Here is a 19399-nt window from a genome sequence, read left to right on the forward strand (position 1 = left end):
CATACAAAAAAAAGGAAAATATTGTTGCATGTTATCTAATTTGATGCTCTCAGTTCTGTATCCAAGAAAGCAGATGCTGATATTTTCATGGATCTTTTCAGGATTCTTTCCTTATTTCAGTGGTATGTGACACTCTGCACTGAAATAATGATTTAAGAAATTTTGTTCCCACTAGGGACAGAAAACTATAGTAGGAATTATTAAAGGTAAGGATACAAAAAAAAAACAAAAACAAAAACACGTGGGCCTTAAAAATGCATCAACACAGGGGCACCTGGGTGGCTGAGTGGGTTAAGTGTCTGAGTCTTGATCTCAGCTCAGGTCTTGAGCTCAGGGTTGTGAGTTCAAGTCCTGCACTGAGCTCCATGCTGGACATGGAGTCTACTTTAAAAAAAAAAAAATGCATCAACATAGTTACTCCTATGTTTACTAAAACAACATTGTCCTGATTCTCATTTTGTTATAGCAAAGGGCTTGGTCATTAGTAATAGATTTAAATGCCAGAGAAAAATGACCAACTGTGCTGCATACAGGATGATTTTCTTTTTAAAACATGGGTAACAGAAGTATTTAATAACAACTGATTTCCCTACTGCTTGAGGCGCTCAGTCTGTGGCAGCATTCTAGCATCTTTGAATTGATTACAGGTAACATGTTACCACATTTTTCTTTTTGATCTTGGCCATTATGTGTCCTTAATAAAGGACCAAATGTATTTTTTGGTGCATCTCAACCATCCGAGTAGTAAATATTCTCTCACAACCCTCACATAGGAGATACAGCTAAACCCAAAACTAGTTATTTTTCCTTAATGTTAACATGAAATAAGCAGAAATTCCAAAGATGATGAATAACCAAAAAATGAGATCAAAGTGTGAGACTTCACATAAGAGAGCATACAGTATCTTTGAAATAGTTTTCTCATGTTAATCATTTTTTAAAATGCATTTTAATTCAAGTTATGTGAGATTGTGAAAATACTACACAAATATGACTTCCTAAATGCCTTAGGCCTTGATGAAATTAGTCACTCACTCTGGCATCAATCAATAAATCATTGTTGATTTATTGGTCATAGATTACCTTATAATTATACAACACTTGACAGCTTACTAAGCACTTACCCATACATTAGCCCATGTTCATCTCACAACAGGCCTTCGAGAGCACTTGGGTTGTTGTGTTCATTTTACACATGAGGAAATGGCTTTGCAGAGAGCTTAAGAACCTGCCTGGGTCTACTGCTGGTGAAAGTGGGGAGGCTGGGACCCCAGTCTAGAATGTGCAACCTGCAGCTCAGTGAGTCACAATCTCCAGAACCATGATGCCCAACAATCACTGACACAGCCAGGACTCTAACAGAATCAGACACGGTCTCCCCACCACCTACCAGCCTAATTTGTGGATTACAAGCCAAACAAGTGAAATTCTTCATAATAATGTAAGACAAGAATTCAGGAGCAGTCCCAAAACAGAACAGAATGCATTTCCAAGTGAATGAAGCAGAAATACCTACTGATTTAACCTGTTTTATTGTTAGTGTCCTTAACTCCATAAACTGAAAGAGGAAGAAAGAGGTATGTTGTATGTTACTTATAAGATACAACTCTGAATTCCTAAGTGATTATAATAATTGGCAAAATAAAGTGCAAGAACTGTGCTGTGCATCATGCACTATACTTTCTCACCTAGTCCGTGAAACAATCTCAAGGGGCATGTTGTTGTTACTGTTATGCATTATATAGACAGGGAAGCTGAATCTTAGAAAAATTAGGTAATTTTTCCGTGTAAACATAGTTAGTGCATGAGACCAAAGTCCCGCACTGTGATTCTGCGGCATACAACTCTGCTTTTCCTCCCTTCTCTGTCTCTCCGCCCCAAGTAGCAACAGCACAATTCCAAAGTTTTTGCAGATAGAAAACTTCTTCAAGTGGAATCAATGATTCATTTATCCAATGTATTTGTATTGAGCCTCTTCCCTGTGCATATAAATACATTACATGGCTTCTACTGTAAAAGATTTGCTGAGAAGACAATACACACACACACACACACATACAGAACGCTACCACTACTACTAATAATGACTGCTTCTCATCACTGGGATCTTATTATGCATACAGTTGTTTTAAATGCCTCCCATGTGGTGACTCAGTTAATCCTTACAGTCCTGTGACAGAGCATTCCATTTATCTGATTGAATATTTTGTTGGCTCCTGTTTTAGGTTAACATCATCTCATTCCTGAAATGGTATAACAGTTCATTTTATAATAATTCAAAACCCAAGTTGTGATTTCAAGGAGGTCATTTTACAGATATCCTTTAAATAATTCCTAACTATGTAGCTTTGTAATTTCAGTATCAAATTATTCATTCAGTCAGTGTTACCGAGTATACATGTCTGTATAGCCTTAGGCTAGTTGCTATTAAGATAACGTAAGTGTGACATAAGCACCTCCAAGAAGCTTATAATCTAGCAATATAAACCCACTTGTGTACCCCCAGAGATGATGCAACATATCAGTCCCCGCTTGGTTTCCTCCGGTGTCTGCCTACGATAGCGACTCAGAGTGTGGTATGTCTCTTATCAACCCCACAGAGTAGACTCAGGCCTAAGATGTTTCCTAAAAGAATCCTAAAACACATAACAAGACAAACACTTTGGCCCCACCATTTGGTGGGTCTTGATCATTATCTACATCCTACATCAAAATTTTAGTGGCCAGGCATATATTCATCTAATATTTAGGGAGCATCAGCACAGTTCTAGGTCCTGAGAACATAGCATTGAACAAAGCAAAACCGTTGCCCCCATGGAGTTCGCATTCCAGGGCAGGGAAACAGAAAATGACCAAAGAAATACACAGAGTGATAGGTCATAAAAAAGGGCGATGGAGAAAACCGAAGAGAATGGGGAGAAAGAGGGTGATGTCTGCTTCAATAAGATGGAATTTTAAAGGAGTCTTAAAGTGAGGGAATAAAATGTGTGGACGTTTTCAAGAAGAGCTTTCCAGGCAAGGGTGGTAGCATGTGCAAAGGCCTTGATGGAAACATGTTTGGCCTGATTTGAGGCTGTAGTTGGATGAGCAAGAAGCCGGAAGGTTTGGAGATGAGATGGAGCTGAGCAGGAGCAAAACCATGTTGGGTTCAGCTCATGTTGTCCCAAGAGCCTCTAAACCAGAGCCTGGATATACACGCCAGGGAGGGGAATTCAGTGCACACCGCCTGACACCACCAGCATGCAGTTTTGCCTACATTTGATTCTGTGGCCTGCCTGCTTTCCCTACTCAGAATCCGGTCTCAAAACAGTGAAGTGGGCATGGGGAAGAGAAAGGTATATTCTAAAGGTATGCAAATCATCATCGTATTCATTCCATACTTGTAATAGGAATAATCCAGTATTATTCTTTAAAATAAGAGACCCATGGAGTGTCTGGGTGGCTCAGTGTGTGAAACACCAACTCTTGATTTCGGCTCAGGTCATTATCTCAGGGTCATGAGACTGAGCCCTGTGTCCGGTCTGGAGCTGGGCGTGGAGCCTGCTTAAGATACTCTCTCTCCCTCTACCTCTGCTCCTCCCCCTCTTTGTATGCTCTCTCTCCCTCTCTCTAAAATAAATAAATAAATCTTTAAAAAAAAAAATTAGAGACCCGCCCTTCAAATCTGCATAGTTTGGAAGGGGTCCAAATACCCTGCCTAGCTCTTATCATTTCTTTTTTCCCTGTACCAGAATCTCTAACCAAAGGCTCTGCTATGTTGAGTAAGTCTCCCAGGAAAAGAACCACTACCACCCTTCCCCTAGCTCATGATATGCTCCTCCCATCCCTCCCTTTTGAAGGCCCCATATCAACAACATGTGAATTTAATTGTGAAACCTTGGTTTTCCTTGGGCCCAGAGTCTAGACCACCCAATTTCCTTCCAGGACTGATATTTGAAGTGCAATGCTTTTCCTTTAAACCCTTCTGGCCTGAGGACCAGGCACTGCTGCATACAAGGCAAGTAACAAGTGGATATAAACAGAGTGTGGTAAACCACCACTCCGGTTTGGGTAACTGTAAGGATTTTATTGGAGGAAGTGACAGTGGAACTGTCCTGTGCCTCTCCAGCTGACAGCTGAGACCACCTTAGGCCCATACTTCCTTGCCTGACTTGTTAGATAGGTTCTACTCAGTTCCTGACCCACCATCCGTCAGGGCAGGAAATGTGTCAGAAGGTTCATATCAAATTCTATAATGGAATTAAGTCTCATTTCCAGAATTGGAATCAGAAGACTTCCATTTTACCCCCTTGTCCCCACCCTTTTCACCTCTAACAAGGATTTTGATAAGCCATCCCTTTATTTCAACATGTGTCACATGGAAAAATTCGTCAAGTGCCTCAGGGCCAGCTGATCCTCATCAGGGAACTATCACTCGGAAAGCTGAAAGTAGGCAGGTATGCTCTTTGGTCCTTCAAAATGTCTTGGTGCGAGAGATTTGAGTCAGTGATAGATAAAACTACCAGTAGTATCCCCACAATGTCCGTTCAAGAATAATATTGAATAATATTATTCAACTTAAATCCCTAATGTTTATCTTTCTTCCTCACTCTAAGGAAATGCATTTTATTTATTTGATTCCTATTAGTTCCTAATACATAAATGATAATAAGTGTTCAATGGATTATTGATTGAATGAATTAATCAATATACAAACCAGATGTAGCCAAGAGGTGCAGAGCTGGAGTGATCTCTTAGCACCTGCTCTAAACCATACTTGGTTTGCTGTGTCCTTTGGACACTAGGCCTTAGACAATTTCTGTTGCCTCCTAGGTCAGTGTATCTTCCCATCTTGTGCTTTTCAAGGTGGATCACTACCAAGTGTCAGCATCTTTTTCTCCCTGATGTTTACTCAATGCAGAGGCATGAGCACTTTCTAGTGGGTCCTTGAAAGATGGACAGTATTTTGTTAGACAAATATTTAAAGGTGTTTCAGAAAATATGGTGAGCAAGGATATAGAGACAGAAAACTCACTTGGTTTCTTTAGGGAATGGAAGTAGTCCTGTTTAAAATGTAAGGTTTATTTCAGAGATTAGATTGAAATGATTAATGTGATATGAATATAGATGACTGTACATAAGCTAAATCCTCATATGTATGGAAATCTTGCATATTAATTCAAATTACTGTCAAGATGGGACATTGAAACCTAAATATATTAATACATTTTATAAAATAAAGCTAAATGTTCTGAGAGTAGAAATGGGGCATTTTTAGCTGTGGAAGACATTTACTGACCAAGAATTTGGAGATTACAGTTTGGGAATAGGGTGGTAACTTGTATGAAATGGAGAAGGTGCTAAAATATTTAAAATATGCAAAGCAAAATAAATGAGTTAGGTTAGGCTAAACTTTCCCCACAGCAGGTGTATCCTCTCTGATATGTTAAAATGCACAGGTGGCTCTGTACTGTACCCTTGCATATAAGTTCAGGCTAGGCTACAAGGCACTAGAATTTATTAGGATAAATCTGCATTCCAGTTTTGGGTCTGCTATTCACCAGCTATGTGACCTTGGGCCATTTCTATAACCTCTAATATTATTTTCTCCTTTGTGAAATATAATTCCTGCCTCATAGGTTAATAGAAGGATTACATGAAATAATCTAAGTACATGTCCAACACAGGGCCTGGGATACAATAAATGCTCAGCAAATGTCAGTTTGTCTTTCCCTCTTAAAAGAACATACTCTTTCATTTATCCATATGCACACTAGGATAGTGATTATATTTACTTTTACTGTTGAATGGAGTATGAAAGAAGGGACTTATAATTGTTTATACTTTAAACAATTCTATCAACTTTAGGAAAACTATTAATAACCACACCATCAGTTTTAAAACTTTATATATCAGAATGGTAGGGTGAGAAGTAAATGAACGAAATGGGGGGGGGAAAGGAATGGAATAAAAAAGAGCCTCAGGCAACAAATTCTAAATGAATAAGAAGTCCAAAAAGTTACTAAGGTTAATATTATCTAATACACCTTTTCTTCATTCTTACCCATATATGTTTCTATTTTTACCCCTTTCTGCTACTTTTCAAGTCCAATTTCTTTCATGTGTTGAGAACCTCCTCCATACCACATACTGTGCTAGGAACTCAGGATTACACAGGCAGAAGGGTGGAATCCCTACCAGAGCTGAAAGGCAGCCATAAAATACCATGACACATGTAGGAGAGTTATTTACAGGGTGTTATGAGAGCCAAGATAAAGTGGAGCCCGGTTTTGCCAAGGAATGAAGGATACTTCATAGGAGAGGTGACTTGAAGATTGAATACAAGTTAGGTAGCTAGGCATGGGTATTTCAGTTACAGTCCATAATTATTTGTTCTCCTACTGTCATCCACCCAACCATCAATGCTCGTACACACACATGTGCACACACACACACACACACACCCCTAATGCTTTCTTCCCATTCTCTTCTCCTCTGTTCTAAGAATTTAAATTCACTGATGGAGGAGAAGATCTACTAATCAGGGACATAATTTATATCAATTATTAAGACATAGTTGGGACTTGAAACTGCAAATTTCATTTAAAAGATGGTGACAGGTAACTGGTTCTTGGATTACAGCATCACAGAAATTAGAAACGATTGCTTTTCACATCACACCTACCGAGCTGAGACTCAATAAACTGAATAAAGTAGATCACAAACACGAGCATGTATCAGAATACTCAGGGAGACTTAACAAAAAACTCAGATGCACAGGCTTTCCACTCTCCTCCATTACCATTTCTGAAACCTTGTCTTTGCCCAGACCTGCTGAATCAAAATTTCTGGTGATAGAAATTGAATTTAAGAAACTAATAAATAAAATTTTCCATGTAAGTTAGAAGCCTTCGTGTTAAGAAATTTGCTCCCAGGTATAGTTCCCCTTACATTTTTTTTAAAGATTTTATTTACTTATTTGACAGAGAGAGAGATAGCGAGAGAGGAAACACAAGCAGGGGGAGTGGGAGAGGGAGAAGCAGGCTTCCCGCCGAGCAGGGAGCCTGATGTGGGGCTCGATCCCAGGACCCTGGGATCATGACCTGAGCCAAAGGCAGTCGCTTAACGACTGAGCCACCCAGGCGCCCCTCCCCTTGCATTTTTATTGAAACAAAATTTTGCTGTTATGTAAACATGCCCTTAGAGAATAATGGGTTTTGATATTCACCAAGGGAAACAAGGTTTTTCTTAATATTAATACATTAATAGTGTTCTAAACCTTCAAACCACAGGTTATTACTTTAATAGAATATTTTCAAAGTAATTTTAGTTGTATCTAGTTAAAAATATTTTGTGTTCATCCTTTCTTAAGAAAAATGTCTTTTTATATGATTTGTAAGGACAAGAAATATAAATAATTTTTTAATTGTTATAGCAGAACTTCCATAAACTACAAATGTTTATTTTTCTTTATATCCTCATTAGTACAATTTGCTGAGTCAAAATGGAACAGCTTATTTTAAAGAAAGCAAAAATATTTCATATAATTTTATTGAACAGCTGACTATTTCTAAAAAAACAAAGAAGACCAAATTAGAAAGAAATTTCTATTAGAAGCAACTATCCAGATGGAGATGTAACATAAGATGAGCTGTTTTGCTATCATTGTTGCTATATAATTTAATTATTTTAATGAATAAGTCTATCATCTTATATCTTGAGCTATACGAAAATGAGAGGAGTGAGTGAGGATTTCATCCATAGGGATCCAAAATTCAATTAGTTATGTAGTATTTTGGATTGGTGTGGGGTTTTGGGTTGTCATTTTCATAAAATGCATCACTAACAGTGTATTAGTTTTCTACCACTGTGTAAAAAATTATAAAATCTTATTTGCTTAAAATAATACATGTTTATTGTCTTGCAATTTCTGGGGTCAGGAGTCTAGGTTTGGCTTAGCTTAGGGTCTCACATGGCTATAATGAAGGTGTGGACCACTGTGTTCTCATTTGGAAACTTGACTGGGGAAGAGTTAATTTCCAGTCTCACCCTGGTTGTTGGCAGAATTCATCTCCTTGCAGCTGTGTGAGTGAGGACCCACTCTTACTAGCTGCCAGCTTGGGGCCACACTTAAGTCCCAGAAGTCACCATACTATGGTGGAGGATCACTATGTGATCCATAGCTTACAACATAGATGTTTGCTTCTTCAAAGCATGCAGGAAAATCTGTCTACAATCTTCTGAAATGGAATCTAATATAATGTAACATAATTGTGAAAGTGATACCCCAACACCTTTGCCATATTTGGTGGCTTAACACAAGCCTGCTGTCGTTCAAGGGGAAGGGATTATTCAAAGGCACAACTCAGTGGTATGCCTCTCAAAATCAGAAGTTTTATTGCACATTTTTCATTTACTTCTTTATTGTCCTCTCTCTGTCCTAGAATACATGTCCCTTAAGAACAAGAAAATTTTTAAATGATACTGAAGATTTTATTTATTTACTTGTCAGAAAGAGAGAGGGGGCACAAGCAGGGGGAGCAGCAGGCAGAGGGAGAAGCAGGCTCCTCGCTGCGCAGGAGGCCCAATGCAGGACTCCATGCCAGGACCCTAGGATCATGAACGGAGCCGAAGGCAGATGCTTAAGCAGCTGAGCCACACAGGTGTCCCTTAAATGATATTGAAAAGAAATGCTTTCTTATGAATAAAATCTAGACACAGAAAGTGTTTAAATATTTGTTTTAAAAGTTACTGATGAATTAATTACAAACAAACAAACTACAAATAAAGGAAAATGTTAGTTATCTTTATACTTTATTGTTTTAGTATTGTTTTTAGATATGTTGACTTCAGTAACTTGCTTAGTTTGCTGACCTCATCAATTGTCTGGACCTTCTAACAATTAGTCACAAAGAAATATATTTAATTGTATTAATTAAGGAATAGCCTAAGTACATGTGACAAAGAAGCCAGTAATACAATAACTGAAGCCAGGCAGAAGTTTTTTCTTACACAACAGATTGGCCGATACAAACTGACAGGGCAGCTCAGTCTTCCAACTGTATCATCCATAAGGTACCATCCTTGTCTTCTTGGGCAAAACAGCACCAGGGACACATCCATTTTCCAGAAAAAAAGAAAGGCGGAAAGAGTCAAGGTCCAGGGAAATAACTCCTGCTCATATCCGCTTGGCTCATACATAGTCACAAGACCACACATAGCTGTAAGGAAGCAATGAAATCTAGCTGCTAGATGTATGGTAGGAGCCCAGGACAAAGGGAGAAACAGAGTATGGGGAACAACTAGCCATCTTCTGTAATAGTAAAACAGTTTATCAGAGTTCCTGAGTAAGATGGCCAAATCAATTCCAGAAGCTCTCTGATGACCTGGATTATTGTATCCCACTTGGAATGCTAGTGTGAGTCTCCTTTGAAATGCGTTTTTTGCTCACTTAGAAAATAAAATTAATGTAGGTTCGCCTGTGTTTGCCTAATAAGGTTTTTGTGATGAATACTCAGAAGATGGTGTTTTTCAAACGTACTCTCTGGAGCTTAACAAGCTGCCTCTAATAAGATAGTTGTGCAAAGTCATTATATAAGTATCACAATTTTCCTTTTTAACTAATATAAGATTATTTTTGTTAAGAAAATAAAAATTTTAGCACTCTTCCTTTTTTATAAAATGGTACAAAAGTCCCTTTTTGAATAATCATGGCTTTTAATTTTCAAATTCTTAATTTCCAAAATTGTACCTAATTGTGATTTACCAGAGTATTAGGCTCTTGTTTTTACAAGCCTCATTTGGCTTGTTCAAGTGAAATTTTTTCTCTACATGCAAAATTCCATACTGAACAAACTGTCTTTTATACACAAGTTTCTGGAAAAACTAAGCAAGAGGATTTTTTTCCCCTGACACAGCAAATCATTTTTATCAATCTGAATATTTAACCTCCCTTAGTCATCTCTACATGTCTTAAGTGATAATTGCAACTGTAAAAATTATCTTCTCATGTTGTGATTATATACGCTAAAGAGTCCTGATCCCACAGAAAGAGTATTCTAAGGTGTAAGAAAGTGAAAGCACTGTTTACAACTGTAGATGAAACATAATACCCATATACTGTACTCTACCTATACATTAGGCACAAAGAAAGAACAAGTATGGGAAGGAAGACATAACAAAAATAGGCATCCAGCCACATCACACTTAAAATTCTAACAGTTCTAAATCTAATCCCAACTGCCCCCCTCAGCACACACACACACACACACACACACACACAAACACACACACACACACACACACCACGTTTTTTCTCAGTTCATTGCTCGAGCAAGCTGCCCTGTATGGTTTGCCTTTCTATCCTCCACTTCCCTAGTTCATGCTTGTTTTTAACACTTAGTTCAATTATTGTGTCCTCTGGAGATCTTTCTGGGACCCTCAGGATGGATTGAGGACCCCTTGTCCTGCATATTTCCCTGATTATATTTACTATAATGTGTTGATTTCTTTTAGTGTCTACCTCCCCATTAGGCTTAGAACTCCTTAAAGGCAGCAGTGCATTTTATTTCCCTTTACTAGAGCCCAGATCAATGCCTGGTACATGATGTACCCTCAATTAATGTTTGTTGAAAATATAAATTCATGAATTTTTAAAATCATAATATCTGTGACAATATTTAATGCCATATCATTGAATTGCACACATACTAGTTTAGGGATCTAATTTATCTAGAATTATTGTCAACATTAATTGAAATAATTATTTCAATATTGTTTGTTGAAAAAGGAAAGAGTAAATTACTTTGTGTTCAGCATCTATTATGTGCAGACACATTTCTGGCACAAGTACATTGTCTCGTCCACTCATTCATTCCACAAATATTTATGGAGTGCTGACTATGTACTACCAACTGCTTTAGGCAATAAAGACACGCAGTAAAAACAGCAGATAACAACCCCTGCCTTCATGGAGCTTATATGTCATGAGCGGGAGAGGTGGAGACAGGCAGGGAGGAGATAAGGCAGAAAGTCAACAAGAAAAATAAGTAAAATGTATTAAATTGCTAAGAACAGCAGGAAACAAGAATACAAAATAGAGGCATAGAGGCTGAAATTTTGAATTGGATAGTCAGGGAGGGTCTTACTGAGCAAATGAATTTGAGTAAAGACCTAAATCAAGTGAAGATGATGGCTGTACACCTGTCCAGGGGGATAGATGATAGTGAGACACTTCTTACAGGCTTATAGGCTTACCAATGTGAAGGTCATAGTGCCTTTCAGTAGAGTGGTAGAGGTAAAAATTGATAGAAGGGGATTCAAGAGTGAATGAGAGGAGAGAATCTGGCAAAGCAAGCTTAATTTAATCTTCTAAACAACTCTGTAAGCTAAGTAGTTTTAGTTCAGCTATAGATGAAATTTAAGACCAAACATGTTAAATAATTTGCCTAAAGTGCTCATAGGGTCAGAGTTGGGATTCTAATCCAAGCCAAATCTATTTCCCCAAGAGCCATCCAAATGAGCAAATTGTTCATTGGCTCTTTTGGGCTGTATTAACCAGGAGCTCAGAGTCAGCTCCACTGCACAGCAAATAATTTTAAAATAGTTGGCACATAACTGATCATCATCACAAAAAAATATGATTTAACTAGAAAGCTTTTGAATGGGTGACTGCATGAAGGTGTGAATACTGATTCCAACACTTAGCAAGACACACAATTCAAAATCACAGTAAGTGCCCTGCGGTGATACTTGCTCAACAAAATCGTAAGACTAAAAGAGTATTCATGCATTCCGCATGCAAAGCATTAAAGTAGACTATATCCACAATATTAAAAGTCAGCAAGGCTGAAGCCCTACTCTTTTTAAAGCTAATAGGAATTATAAATGAAATTATTATAATAGATGGTTGTAGAAATATTTTTCACGTTCTTCTTTAAGGGTGTGTGTGTGCGCATTTAATTTCCTGTAGATTATTTTTCTGGTTTTATACATCACTGGGGAGTCAGAAAATTTGGTAGGAGAGACAGACATCAACTTCACAAGAATGATGCATCATACAGATAAAGTAGGAGGCTGTTTTAAAAATTCTTTTGTTATGGAAAATTTCAAACAAAAAATAAGTAGAATCGTTTAACAAATTTTGTGTGCCCACAGTTCAGCATCAGTAGTCACCAACTCATGACCAATTGTGTTGCATCTCTATCCTCACCTACTTTCCTCTCCCACTGTCAGATTATTTTGAAGTAAATAAGCATCATACCATTTTATCTGCATATATTTCAGTTTGAGGAGAAGATTTAAAAATAAGTAATTCACATGGCTTACTTACATGATAACAAGGTTTAAAAAAAACATTTAAGCTCATCACCTTTATTTGGCAGTATCCGAGTTCAAATTGTACATAAATTATGGTATCTATGTTTTTGAAAATGTGTCTATTTTGTCTATTCATGCGTGTCTATTTTTATTTAATTGAGTATAGTTGGCACCCAATGCTACATTAGTTTTAGGCATACAACGTGGTGAGTCAACATCTCTCTATGTTATGCTATGCTCACAAGTGTAGCTACAGTCTGTCATCATACAACACATGACAACACCATTGGCTATATGCTCTTATGTCATAGCTTTTATTCCCGGGACTTATTGTGGGAGATACAGGCTTTCAGTAACAGTATCTACTTTAGATGAGCACATAGGCTAGGGCAGATTGAGTCTTGGCACATACCTTGCTTCTTATGGCTTTTCAACTTAGACTTCTAGTGTATACTGATCCACTGTTTCCCACTGTGTCCTCGTGGCCAGGCCTTTCTTCTCAATCGCTTTCATTGGTGCCACACTCAAACCCCTGTTAGCCTCTCTCAGGTCTAGAATACTACTGTCCCTCATTCAAAACTGACACCTCTTTTTCAGCTCAAGTCCAGCCTCTTTCAGGAAGTCTTCCTGGACTACTATGAGTCACAGTGACCTCTCCATTTCTTGACCCTATTGCTCTTCTAGTTTTGACCTTCACCATGCAAGATGTTGTTATATATACTCTTCCATGTTTGCTTTCCCAACATTATTAAAAGCTCCTAGCGGACAAAGATTATATTCTATAATTGATTTGTACCTTAAACTTCATTGCACCTGCCACATAACTGGTTATATAGCAAGTATGCAATAAATATGCATTCATTTATTAATAAACTTAATGGATTCAAATATATGCATAGGACCAGAAATGCCAGATTGAGTTTCTTTGCATGTAATATTTATTTAAATGTGCAAACTGCTCAAGTTCTCCCAAAGAGAAATTTACTAATAACATACAGTCTCTTAGAACTTATAAAACAAAAAACAAAAAACAAAGCTCTAATTTAAATTCTTCAAGATTTAAGATTTACCTAATCATGATGATAGTCCTGACATAGGTCTCTATGGTATTTATTTCTTATAAAGTCCCTGAAAGTCATCTCCTTAAGAAATACCAGGAACACTTCAGCAAAGACTGAATGTTCTCTCTTATTTCAAGAGAGTTCATCATAAATGCTGAATAGGGGACAGCCTCGAAAATAGCACTACTCAATCTATTTCATTTATATTGCAAGGCATTTGAAAATGGAATATTTTATGTGCTGAACCAATTTGATTTCTCTGTATGATTTGCCATTCATATTTTTTTCTTTTTCCACTCAAGCCTATGATTTTAATAGTGATTATATATAGAGACAAACATGTGAGTGAAAGTGATACAGAATTTGTCATTATTCTTGATAGAAACAGTATGCTACTCTATGAAAATTTGGTATTAAAATTGACTCCATGATAATATTAGAAAGAAAATAAGCTGGCTATCCTAACAATATTTATTAAAATATCTGCGGTAGGTGTCACAAAGTTCAGGGGTTATCATTTCTTAGACTCTTTCTCAATTGCAGACAAAATCTTTTAGAGCATATCAACTTTTGTTTACCCTATTTCCTCTGAATATCAGTGAGTACCTAATGTACATGTGCCCCTCAAGTATTTGAAGGGAGTAATTATTGGATAGATGATGTTGATTTCATGATGGAGCAAGAAAGAAGATGCCTTTCTATGATAATATTTGGAAGGAAAGACTATCCATGCAAACTGCTGTACTCCAACTTAAATTTTAATCCCCAATAGGAGAAAGTCAATAGGGGAAAGAGAGGAGTGTAGGCACCCCTCTGAACTCCCCTCTGATGCTGGAAGGTCTGAATACCAACAGCCACCAATCCCAGGTCTCAGCCCCTAGAGGAAGTAGAAAAATAGCTCTGTGGTTCAGAATCATTAAAATAAGTGGTAGTACCTATAATGTATTGAGTGTTTTACTATTCAGTCACTGCACTAAGTGCTTTGCAGGCATTATCTCATTTTGATTTCATCGCAAACCTGTAAGATATCATTTTTTATGTCCATACTGCAGGTGAGGGGCTGAGAGCCCTGAAGCCCTGGGGCATTAACCTAGAGCCCCCACGCTTAGCTTTCCTTCATACTGCCTCTTTCCCAAAACAATTCCTCTCCATGCGACTTTATCTTAACACTTACTCTCTAAGGTATGTCATAGCTTGTATCCCAACCCGCGAGTGGCAAGTTTCCAAACTTGCTACTGTAACTAGTTAATTTAAGTTCATGCATTTGCCCACAAGCCTAATGAAACCAGAGTCTTTTGTGTTACTTTGCTCACTGTCTTCCCTTGTGAAATGCATATCTTCTAATAATATAGGAACATTATCAAGCATGGATCTCAGTCCTAGAAATTTAACTCTGCCTTCTCTTCTCTAATTGAAACAAAACCCTAATATCTGCTTTTAACTTTGCCCTTTGTCATGATATAACCAACCTGCCTGTCCCATCCTCAGAACTAGGCCCCTGGTCTAATCCAATCTTCTGGACTCACATCTCCTTGTCTGTCTCCCATAATGGACCCTTGTGGTATCACCTGGTCCCTAGTGTCCTCTCTCCCCAGGACCCAGTCAGGTTGGTTCTGCTCCAGTGCTCACTTAGATTCTACCTTCACAGAGAAGGAACTCATGCCTGAATCTGGCATAGTCTCCTTCCCCTCGCTCCAAGAAATAAACTTTCAGAAATCTACCTAGTTCCAAACCCCAGTGGATGATACTTTCAAGCTCAATGTTCATTCACTAGAAGTATTATTCTTGAAGGGAAGTGTGAGCTTGTGCTCAATATTATAATATAATTAAGGTTATCTTTCCGTATCCTTTATTGTCCCCTAAATAGATGATGTCTAATGAATTAAGCTAGCAGGGACATTTTTAGATCCAGAGATCAGTAGGGAAATGTGAACTCAAATCTCCCTGGTTTTCCTTCTCACTTTCTTCCTCCATTATGTTCCCTCTCCACAAAAGAGAAGTCCAAACGCTACCGATTTAGGCACCTTAATCAGGTCTGCCCTACTTGAGAGTTGAACTATCACATAAACTTATTTTCTCTTCTCTGTTTTGCTCAAAACAAACAAAATGACCCCCACTTAATCAGCCTTAATCAGCTTCCTTTGACAAATTCACATTACAGTAGCAATTACTTATAACAGCTTCATGGTTTATCCTTCTTGATAACAACTCTATATTTAATAAGCACACTTAGAAAGTGAACCATAAGCCATAAGAATATATTTCTAGTTCCGAAGTTTCAGGAAATGTGATAAAAGATAAATTAGAGTCGGGGAGATTTTCTTCATGCCTCTAAATAACACCAAGTGAGAACAGTCCTGTTGTTTGAACTTGGAGTCATATTTTCAAATTTCATATAATGATACACCTTCTTTAAAGAAGAGAAATGATATTTTTGAGCACTCACTCTATGCCTATGCACTGTACGTTTTGCATATGCAATTTCATTTAATCTTCAGTAATAGTCCTGTTCAATGGGTGATATTTTCCCCCATTTTAAAGTTAAAGAAACTGGGGTCAGCAAGATTAGGTAGATTCCAGGTTTTTTTTTTTTTCTCAGTTAAGCAATTGGCTGAGAATTGGAACCCAGATGTGCCTGCCTCCAAACCATGGTCTTTATTCACACTGCTCAATTTAACCTGGCCCAGCGCAAGTTATGTTGCTAAAGGACTGCTACATATTTTTTCACAGGTGCATCAAGATCTTGGCCTACCATTCACCCTCTAATAATAAAAGCTCCAGGAAGTAAGAACCTTGTTTATTTTGGGGGGGCTGGGTTTTTTGGGGGGGGTTGTTTGTTTTTGCTTTATATAACTAGTGCCTAGAAAAAGGAATGAGACATGCTAGTAGCTGTGGTAGGTAGAATGATGGTCCCCAAAGTTGTCCATACCCTGATCCCCAGAACCTGTCAATATATTACCTTACATGGTAAAAGAGACTTTGCAAATGTGACTAAGGGTATAGACCTTGAGATGGGGAGACAATCCTGGATTATCCGGGTGGACCCAGTTGATCACATGATTCTTAAAAGTGGAGAACTTTTTCAGGCTTTGATCAGAGGGAAAGATGTGAAGACAAAAGAAGGGTTAATAAGAGATGCAACATTTAAGGCTTTAAGTATGGAGGAAGGAAAGTTAGAAGCCAAGGAATGTAGCAGCTTTAAGAAGCTGGAAAAGGCAAGGATATAGATTCTCCCCCAGAGTCTCCAGAAAAGAATATAGTCTTGCCAATACCTTGATTTTAGCTCAGGGTGACCTGTGTCAGACTTCTGACCTATAGAACTATAAGATCATATATTTATGTTATTTTCAGTGACTAAGTTTGTGGCAATTTGTTACAGCAGTAATACAAAACTAATATAGTACCTTAATATTTGTAGAACAAATAAATGAATTAATCCACAGATTGACATTGTTTCCATAAACTGGACTCCCATGTCAAGGATCAAAAGTACAGAGGTCCAACTTTCATTTGATCTTTTATAAATAACTAGCTGTTCATGGAGTTTGCTAAATGAGGATTTTATGACTTAATGAGGTTTACATCTATTTAATTTTATTCTACATTGTATATTTCAAACAATGCTCAAAATATATTTGCCTTTGGGTGGGTGTCATCAAAGATTCACAAGGACCCATGTACCGAGAACTATGAATTTGATTACTCTTGGTTTTGCCCTACCTGATCTAATGGTCATGTAAAATCAAGTGTCAGACCAAGCTGATTGCCTTTGTCCTAAAAGAGGAAACATTTATTCTTTAATGGTGTCTAAATGAGTCTAAACTCAGGAATAAGCTAGAGAGATGATGGGAGTATTTAAGATTCTCAGCAACATACTCCAATGAATACAGTGAATTTCAGGTACAATAGACCAGTACTTTACATTCCTAGAATTGAGAGCTCTTGCCTTTCTGTAAAACAAATTTGTGCAAATTGCTACAAAGACTTTTCAAGACACTGTGCTTTAGTGAGTTTAGCATAAAACCTGAGTTTACTCTGAAGTCTAACACCCAATTTTTGTAATATTTCCACTGTTATCACCTTGTATCTGTATCTCTCATTATCAATCTATGATAATATTGGCACCATCTTTAGAACACAGATCTCCATCTTTGGAACCCAAAGTCACAATACCATGCATGTATTCCCCAAATCTCCATCTTTAGAACCCAAGTCGCAATACCATGAATGTATTCCCCAAAATGGGCAGAACAGAATGATTTAGGTCACTGAGGGTTCTCCTATGGGTACTAAAAGGTTTGCTGAATGAAAATAAGGCTTATGTTTTTAAGTGCAAAGTAGATGCATGAGGAGAGATTCCAAAGGAAAGCAGAGGTAGCTTTGCTGTGACAAGGGCATGGGTAAGGCAGGAGAGTGGCTGTGGTTCCTCAAGTGGCAAGAGCCTACCCAAAAGTTCAGGATATCTGATGATGGCACATGGGTGCTAAGGGGCTGATCACAAAAAGCTGAGGCCTTGGGAAGGGTGACAAAGATCCCCAGGTTCTTAAGGAAGGAACAGCCATGTTGGATCCTGATGGTACCACTACCAGATGGACTATAACTCTACTATGCACAAAATTAGTGCTGCAACACAACCCCAGAGCTCCATGTCTCATTTACTTTCTGCTATCCATGCACTGTTCTCAGGTGGGGCCCTCTTGAAATATATTTCTTAGACATCAAAATGGTCAGCAAGGCTGCTTCTACCTTCCCTATTATTGCTAGCTGAGCAGGGGCTCTGTAACCTCAGACTCGAGAGTTCCCAGAGCTGTTATTCTGAGACCATAACTTTTCTCCCATTTCCAGTACTACTACCCAGGTGCCAACAGGACCTAGTGTCCCATAAACTGGAGCACTAGTCCTGTACCATTGCAAAACTTCCACAAAATGGTCTCTCCAGCTGCCACGTTACAGGCTTTATTTATACGTGCACACACAAGCACACACACACCTTTCTCTCAAGATGCACACATACATCATAGTGGCTAGATTGGAATGAACTCCCCAATCAGCTGCCTTGTCATACCCAGAGCACCTCTTCTCTCCAGCACTCAGGCTTTGTTGTTCAGTCTAGCTTACTCTATTTGATAAAGTCTTCATTTTACTTTTAGATGCCTCCATTTTTTCCCCAACTACTCCACTTCTACCAGGTTTACCCCTGCCCATCAGCCAAAATGGCATATGTCCAGCCATAAGAGTTCAGTGGTGGGCTGGGTTGTTTTCAGAGAGAGCTTCAGCCCCACGGAAATCAACAGATATGTCAGGTGTTGGGGGCAGAGCGGAGTCCTAAGATGGAACTGTCCCCAACATGTTCACCGAGGGGTAAAAAACAAAACAAAACAAAAAGGCCACTGTGGTTCCCACAGAGTGAATGAAAAGAAAATAATAGGATTAGATTGGGTTGCTGAGAAACGAGAAGCGACCAACTGAAGAGTGAGTGTAGCTAACTCCTGAGGAGGTCTGCTCAAAGGAAGCTGAGAAAACTCTTAATGATGCTCTGTTTGCCTATCTGGATAGCTTTCCACTCTGACATGCTGATTTACATACTAGATTTGTTTTATCAGTTCTTACTATTTTGAGGGACTGAAAGATTATGGTAATCGTTAGTACTGTTCACCAAATATTTCTGGTTCTCCTTCAGAGTACATGGTAGGATTGAGCTTGTTTTCTCCCCATGTGACCTGTTCTGGGAGTGCTGGGAAGCTTTAAGAGATAGTACAGAATTCACTACACATTCTTTCCACCTGCATTGGTGAACAACAGCCTTCAAGATGAGGTCAACTCCATCAGCCTGGGCCCTGGAGTAAGGACACATGAGCCAGGATCTCCAGTCAACTCCTGATGGGCAAGTGATTTAAATAAAAAATAAACCTTTTGTGGCCGATAAGATCTCAGGAGTGTTTGTTACCACAGCATAACCTAGTCTAACCCAACTGACAAAAGAATGTATTAAGTTTACTTATATTTTTAGCAATATGTATAAAAGGAAGAAAATTTAAAGA

At 38.2% G+C, this 19399-nt stretch overlaps 2 long non-coding RNA genes across 3 annotated transcripts in view; one reads left to right on the forward strand and one right to left on the reverse strand.

Annotated features, from left to right (window-relative positions):
* The window catches only part of LOC112826791 (uncharacterized), an 89629-nt gene that overhangs the window by 38977 nt on the left and 31253 nt on the right, over positions 1–19399 (reverse strand). The window contains exon 1 of one of the 2 annotated variants that reach the window (XR_003209041.2): positions 1125–1252. The exons of the other annotated variant lie outside the window; for it this stretch is intronic. This is a non-coding gene — a long non-coding RNA (uncharacterized lncRNA). Of the gene's footprint in view, positions 1–1124; positions 1253–19399 lie in introns of those variants that run through there. 2 annotated transcript variants of the gene reach the window in all.
* LOC141373105 (uncharacterized) lies at positions 4321–19268 on the forward strand. The gene is made up of 3 exons (XR_012378769.1): positions 4321–4436; positions 16089–16142; positions 19039–19268. It is a non-coding gene; the product is annotated as an uncharacterized lncRNA (long non-coding RNA).

This window comes from Callorhinus ursinus, unplaced genomic scaffold, assembly GCF_003265705.2.
Source record: "Callorhinus ursinus isolate GAN/ISIS: 27379988/994484 unplaced genomic scaffold, GSC_fseal_2.0 scaffold7, whole genome shotgun sequence".
NCBI classification, from domain to species: domain Eukaryota; kingdom Metazoa; phylum Chordata; class Mammalia; order Carnivora; family Otariidae; genus Callorhinus; species Callorhinus ursinus.